Below are 8,049 nucleotides of genomic sequence, written 5' to 3'. Positions count from 1 at the left end.
CTATGAAATTTGGTTTTTATGTAATTACGTTACAGACTGTAGTAATTTTGGAAAAAGAATTAAATGTTGTTATTTTTATTTTAGAATAATAATTAAATATGATTTGTTTTATGTAATTGTGGTATAAACTGTAATAACTTTAGTAAAAAAAATTAAGTTTCGTTATTTTTGAATAATAATTAAATAATGACAATCAAAATGAAAAAATAATCCTTACAAATTGTAAAAAAGTTAATAAATTTTGTGATTTTCTATTGACTTCTTGGAATTTCGACTATTTTTTCTGTCGCATGGCTGTTGTCGTTGGTTGTCTTATGGTTTATTGTTTTGTGGTTGGAGCCTTATTACTATTGCTATTTGCTATTGTAGTTGTAATTGTAATTGTGAGATTTATTTGAAAACTATTGTATTGTTTATGCATTAAAATTGTTAGATACTATTGTAATTTGTATGTGATATTTATTTTTTATTTCGAATACACTTCAATTACTTTACTGTAAGTTCATAGTTAGGTGATTATTTCAACATAATGATAGTTACAGTTTTCAGCATAAACATAGGTGTAAGGAAACGAACTGCGCAAGCGCATTGTAACAAACATAACAAAAATGAACATTACTACACTAGTTAATTATTGAGTAGTCATCAAAAAAGTATACGTACGAGTATGTAAGTAATTTAACATAACGATTAAAACAGTTAAATGGAAAGTGAACAGTACTAATTTCATTATTTCAAACGAAATATGCAATCTGTCGGTTGCAATTGACGCAAAATAAAATAAAAACAGTCGACAACTCGATGAGAATATAAAACACATACATACATATGTTATTTTATTACGTTTATACATATGTGTTTATGCATTGCGCGCACTTTGTGACGCGCTTTTTTCATTTAAATGTAGATCTTAATAAAATATTGTATTTTAAGTGTTAAGTACAAGTTGCTACTCATTATTATGCTTACGGCATATTATTGATATTGTTGTTGTAGTTTGTAAGTAATTATGTAAGTAATTGTGGCTGTTGTTGGTTTTTGTTTTGAATTATTTCTGGCTTATTTAAATCTGCTTTAATTACTGGGCTATTGTAGGCTGGTATTTCGGGCTATTGCTGTTGGTTTTTACTGTTGTTGTTGTTGTGAACATTTTAAGACTGATCTATTAATTATATTGTTTCATTTATTTCATTTTGTTATTTTATGCTTTAATTAATATTATTTCTGCTGTTTGGTTGACTATTGTTTAACTATTGTAAGCAAATATCTATTGTAAGTATTGTTGGGTATTTTGTGGGCAAATCTACACATACGTTTATTGTACGCGTAGCTTAATGTTTTACAAGTGAGTAAAATGCTAATGATGGCTTAAAATGCGATTGCTTGTTGCTAAGTGAAAATTGCTCGATTTAATTGCAAATTAATAATTAATTCCATTCATTTTAATTTTTGCAGTTTTCGTTAAACGGTCGTAAGGAAGTCGCTGCCTAACGTCGTTTGCACTGCATTAACCACCGCGTACGGTAATGGCTGCACTTGACTAAGATGGCAGCTTGACAAAGAAATCGGCTGCAGTTGTCATTAAGTTCGGTTCGTGTTTGCATTTCGTTTGTGTTTATAGCGTAAAAAATAGTTAAATTCGTTGGAAAAATGTGCAAAATTTGTGCAATACCATGGCGATATTACCAAAAAACATGTGCGCTCAAAGTATGTTGAAGTGCAGAGATTATAAGTGTTTGCCGGCAGCTTATGTGCAACGCATCGTGGTGACGGCTGTTGTTTGTGATATTTGTTTTTTTTTGCTTGCAGTCATAGTTATTTGCTTGCACATCGACACCGTTATGCTATATGTCACATTTTTTGTGCTTTAATTCAATAATTTCTACGAAATTTCACGAAAATCTAAAATGTTATCAGGTGATGCTCAAAATGGCGGTACTCCTGTCAATTGGGCTTGTGCTTATATTCGAACGGTACATCGAGACGAACTGTATTAACAGTATTCTCTTTTGCTTCTGTAATTCACAAAAAGCTGAAACAGTTTGCTTCGAAAGCAGTTCCGATTAATCGGAGTTTTTTTTAAAATAACCGGTTGCGATTTTTGAAAAATTTGTAAAAATTTAAAAGTTAAAGGTTTTGAAAAAAGTTATAAAAAGTAAAAGTGAGTTAGCTTCGGAAAATTGTCGTGTTCGTGTAAAGTAATTGTATTTAATTAATTAAAAAGTGGTGCAAATATAAAGTGAAATGTTCGTTTCGGTCAATTGGTGTCTTGGCAAAATATAAAAAGTAAACTTTCGGCCAATGGTTGCATATGGGTAAAGAAATAAAATAAGCGGTTGTAATTATTTTATATGTAAAACAAATATAAAAAAGTGGTGAAGCGAAGTTAAAAAAAGTAAATAAAATAAAAACAACATTTAAAAAAATGTGATAAAAGCAGAGAGAAAAGAAAGATCGTAATTATTTGAAATATGTAAAAAATAAAAAGTTGTAGTGTTAGTGAAGTGAAGTATAAAAAATAAAATAAATATGTCAGAAAATATGATAAAAGCAGAGTATGAAAAATTATTAAATTTAGGCTAATCAATAGTTGTTAAAGTTCTGGCAATTAAAAAAATAAAAGTCGAAAAAATTATATTTAAAATAAAAAGCTAGTGAAATTATTTGAATTCAAAGCGTCAACAACAAAAACGTGCTCATGTGCAAGATATCCGCCTTTCGTCGCTTCTACGTAATTACGTATGTATGTATATCCGGTAAGTAATTACCAACTGCTTGTACTGCTTTGCCAACTGTGCGCGGTATTACTAGCGCAACTGCATGTAAACTACTTTATTACTCCAGCCATTTGCTACTGCAATCGCATTTTAATACCATCAACACATTTATATACTATCTTGTTTAAAATTTTTTCAATATTTATGGTTATTGCCAATCCGTTTACTGCTATTGTTGGTTTTTTTATTATTACTGTAGTCAATATTATTGACTTACATTACATATTTTGTTTTTTTTTTAATCGACTATTTCAATACAATATTTAAAAATAAAAACAATCGACTGTCGGCTGTATTTATATTAATTTCTTTGATTTGCAATCAATTATTTTTTATATAACATATTCAGTGTTGTTGTTTTATATTTTTGTGCGTGTGGAGAGGGAAGATTACTATTGTGGGTTTTGTTTTGTTTCTTATTTCTGTAAATTACCAATAGTTTTTCGGCTTTTTTGCGATTTATCCAATATATTTGTATATGTATGTATATAGTAGAATGTACATATGTATATATTGTGTAGATGGATATATATACAATACACAAAGCATTGCTATATATATTTGGGCTATTGCTCTTTTTCACTTATATGATTTGTTTTGTTTGGAAAATAAGCTGTTTTTACTATTGTTTGTTTAAGTTTTGCTGTTTGGTTTATTTTTTTATCTCTTTGAGTGTATGCTGTAATTAATTGGTTTAGTTGTATTTATGTATGTTGTTGCAATGTGCCTTATTACACAATTTTTAAGATTTGTTTTGTTTATTTAACGCTTTTATTTGGTAAATCTGGTCATCTTGGTATGTGTTTTAGTTTCACAGAGGGTATTAAAATAAAATGTTTGTTAAATTATGTTTACAAAATTTTTAACTGTTGTATTTATGTTTATATAAAAACGTTGTGTGCTAAAATAAAGTATGAAGAAATATTTTCTAAATATTTGCCAACAAAGAAAAATCTTCCTTCTTGCTTTGGGTCGATTTAATTATCGAAAGTGTGTGTGTTTTTGGTGAATATGCTGACAAAATATTTGTTTACATTTTTGAATACAGTAAATTTCACAAAATTTTTTTTTTAATTGTGGCATGTAGCAGATTTCTAATAATCTTGTTTTTTCGTAATCACCTTTTTTTTGTCTATTGAAATTATCATTTTACGCGCTTTTCGTCCTTTCTATATAGTTTTCTTTACCTTAACCGCAACTAAAGAGCTTACCATACGCTTATTTGGTAAACATCGGTTATTATATAAAAATTAATAAATAGTGTTTACACAAACAACTAAACAAGTCAGATCGTAATTACATTTGGTACACGAGGTCATTGCAACATTTTCAGTATTAATATTACAGTTTACTTTGCATTGCATTAAATGCGCTTACACAATTTTAACTCGTTTCATTCAAACAATATAGCAAATATAATAGATATCTAAATACAATACCTTTATTTGTAAAATAGAATGATTAATATTAATTTTATTTGGATTTTTCGTTTATTATGTGTAAAATATATATAAAAAAGTTTTTATTTTTTATTTGTTTTGTAATTATAAATATAGTAAATATAAATATGCGTTCTGCCATTCGCCGCTCACAGTCCAAAGGACCGTAACGCGCAATGCGAATTTTTTGATTTCAATTTCGCTTAACGTATGCAATATTGTTGTTGTTGGTAAATATCAACAATATAAATTGTAAATTTTAAAAATTATAGCAACATTTCACTTTGTTAAAAAATACAAAAAAGTCCTTTGAGTCCTTTTCTTTCATGTTTCAAAACATTTACACATAAAAAAGCGTTAATAAGATAATTAGAGAAAAATATTATTAAACAAAAACATTGCCATTAATGTTTCTATTTGAAAGTAAGAACGTGCTCACACGCTTAAAGATTTTCACTACTTTAATTCGTTTTTTAAAAAACAATTGCACTATAAATTCAATTTTGTCTATATATACATATAAGCAGCCCATTGCTTCGCCATCTCTGCCTTCTCCACTTCTAACCCTCTCTACACTGTAAAAAAAAAAAAAATTATGAACGGTTTGTAAGCATATACTATATTAACAGTAAACAATATATTATTTCGTGTTGTTGTTGCGCCAGAACGGGTAGGCATCATAGCAAATGCTCGAACAGAGAACAATTTTTTAAGGTGTTATGTCTTAAAAATTCATAATCAATAAAAAGTAGTAGAAAAATACATCCCGTTCAGTACAAATCACCCAAAATACTACAAAACCATTCCACGCGCAATATGTATGTATGTACGTAGCGAAATTTCTATGCAACTATGCGCTAGCAACTAAATTTTTTATTTATTAATATAATTATTTAGTTAAAAGTATTTAAGTTTTAAGTTTAAAAAATAAAATTATATGTAAAATTACGCGCTCATATCCTGTATGTGTATGTATGCATGTCGTACATTACAAAAACTGTATAAATTTCTATAACTGTGGGTCTGTAATTATGTACAAAACTGCGTGTTGAGGAGATGGTTGAAAAGAAAATAACGGCATTTACGACTTGTGGCTGCACACCAAGAACATTTCATCATTCCTGCACATGCAACACTCAGGCTCCTCAATTAGCAGTGTTCCACTCTCGCGCGCGCTCGCTCTCTTTCTATATCGCTAACACGTCTGCTCTGCTTACTAACTCTTTACAAATCTAACATTTTATTTAGCATTTTAAAATACAATATTTAAAAATATGGTAGTCAATCTTTTTTCTCTCCGAAAATAAAACACATACCTGAGGGATTTTACATACAATTTGCATTCTCTGCGCGCTCCTTCAAGCGCTCTTCCATTCATTCAGCCCTAAACGTACGCGTTTAGCCGTTTTCTTAACTTAATTATTAAATCAACTGTAGCTTAACTTGTCTTTTTGTCCCAATACTTGTCTGTGTGTGTGTGTTTTTTTTTGTTGCTTCAACTTGTATACCATAAGTTTTTGAAATCGGCCGGTAGTTGTTAGAGTCAATGGCGTAATTTGCGAGTTTTTTAGAAGTGGTAATTGAGGTTAGGTGCCATTTCCGGTAAATAAATATGTTAGAAAACTCGCGAAAAGCTTTTAGTTTGGAAAAATTTGTTTTTAAAACACAAGCAAAGCTCTTAGTTTGGAAAAATTTGTTTTGACAAGTTGCAGAAATAAGCTTTTCATAAACAAATTTGTTCTCGTTAAGTTCGAAAACTACTTTCGTGCTCTTTTATAACCCCTCCCACTGCCCTCTCGCAAATTTTGTTAGTGTGCTTTAACTCTTTTTGTATTCATTAATATGCTCTCAGTTTTGTAAGCTATGTATTCTCAGTTGATTTTTCAATGAGCGTAGCTTTGGCGCAACTTTGAGCGCATTTCTGCAGTATGTTTGTATGTCCGGTATATTTGTTTCTAGTTTCAACTCATTGCAACGCATAATTTTCTGAAATTAAGCTGTGAAATTATATTAATAATTTTTTAAAACAGTGTTTTTAAAATGTTGCTAATTAGAATGCATTTTTATACATAGTTTTACATACATTTTTTATATAATTTTCATTTATATTTATTTTAACTTTTTCATTTAATTTTATATTTGGTTCAATCAAAGTTCTAATTATACATTTGCTGCTAAATTTTCCCTATACGCAAATTTTAATATATATTTTTTTGTGTTATTATTCATTTATTTTTGGTTTTTTTTTTACTAACGAACATCATTTCACCATTTATTTTCCAAGTAATTGCACTTTTAATTTTGTTTATTTTTTGTTGATATTTTTGCTTTTATATTATTGTGTGGTTTTGAATATATTTTAAATATATACATATGTATGTATGTTGGTGTAAACACTTTTTGCATAAATTTTGCTGACTTTGCTTTCAAAAAGATTTTCAAAACAAATTTTTGTTTGCGCTTTTTAATTGGTCTAGCTGTGCAATTAATGAAATTTACTGTGTTTAATTGATTTTGGGACTTTTTGTATAAAATATTTGAAAGTAAACATACGTAATTAGTATTTTAAATTGAAACTAAATCATTTTTATACAATATTACTGTTTTCAAGGTTAAACATAATTTTTATAGCAAAGTTTTTTCTGCTATAATTTCAATTTTACGTCAAAATTACACCGAAAATTTGAAGCATAGAATGAAAAATATAAATTAATAATTTTTATAGCATATTTTTTTGCTATAATTTTAGCTTTAGGTCAAAAATTGCGCCAAAATTTTCATGCGAACATACATAGGTTTAAATAAGAGTTGTTATAGCAAAGTTTTTTTTTTTGAACTTTGCGTTGTTTATTTCGAACAACCTGTTATTTTTATTAATTTATATATTTGCTGTTTATTCTCAATACTACCAATTTTATTTCCTCTCTAGCAACAGTTTCACACTTATGTCCTCGCAGCATTTTTATATCATATACATATGTATACTATATACATATGTATGTATGTAAGTGGCTAATGTGATGTCTCCAATATATTAGTCCCATAACCGTTTGCGTTTTCAACATGCTTTTGTTTAGACTTTCTTCGCTTTCTTTTAACACTCCTCTTCGCTCAATTCCACTTTTCCTTTTACTTTCGCTTTCGCTTCTTATTTGTTTTCTTCACTTAATACTCCTCAACAGCTTCAATGCCAATCCTCTTGCGAATTTGCTGAATACTCATTTTTCGCATCAATAATTTTGGATTATAAATCACAGATAGTGTCTAATGAATGTATGTAATTTTTGTATATATAATAAATATGTTTCCGTGCATGTATGCACTGGTTTGTTTGTGGTAAATTTGAAATATAATTATAATAAAATTACTACATACGCAATAATTACATAAATATATGTATGTATGTATGTATGTACTTCTGGCCCTGATCTCGCTCAGATCGTGCAGCCTGACGCGGCGTCATGCGGTGAAGGTCCACATTTCGACTGTATGCATATGTGTCTGTATGTATGTGTGGTGTGGTCGAGTAGTCTTGGCTAAAACAGTTATTCGTTCAAAATTGTTGATCAATCGTTAGTTGTCAAAAGGTTGTCGTATGTAAACACGAATGTGACAAATGTTTTTTTGTCTCCAAAACAAAAAAAAAAAAAAAAGGCTTTATGGCCAAAAGTGAAAAAAGCGTTTCGGAATTGTTTACATAACATGTCTTTTACATGCGTTTTATGTTTATATGTATGTTTGTGTGTCAGTTATTTCTCTTGTGTATAAGTGTAGACTTTTAGAAAAATGCCAAAGTCTTTTCTGATTTTCTTAAATATTTTTTTTTTATAATT

General features: G+C 28.7%; 1 protein-coding gene across 1 annotated transcript in view; it reads right to left on the bottom strand.

Moving 5' to 3' along the window:
- Positions 1-3,074: 3,074 nt before the first annotated feature.
- Positions 3,075-8,049, bottom strand: part of LOC108977506 (homeobox protein 5) — a 174,166-nt gene continuing 169,191 nt past the window's right edge. Inside the window, exon 7 of the transcript XR_001994041.1 lies at positions 3,075-4,791. The gene's annotated coding sequence lies outside the window, so the exon portion shown is untranslated. The remainder of the gene's footprint in view (positions 4,792-8,049) is intronic.

Source organism: Bactrocera latifrons, unplaced genomic scaffold (genome assembly GCF_001853355.1).
Source record: "Bactrocera latifrons isolate USDA-ARS-PBARC rearing strain unplaced genomic scaffold, ASM185335v1 scaffold_90, whole genome shotgun sequence".
Classification (NCBI taxonomy): domain Eukaryota; kingdom Metazoa; phylum Arthropoda; class Insecta; order Diptera; family Tephritidae; genus Bactrocera; species Bactrocera latifrons.
Note: the sequence above shows the minus strand (reverse complement) of the source record. Positions and strands in the feature narration are given on the sequence as shown.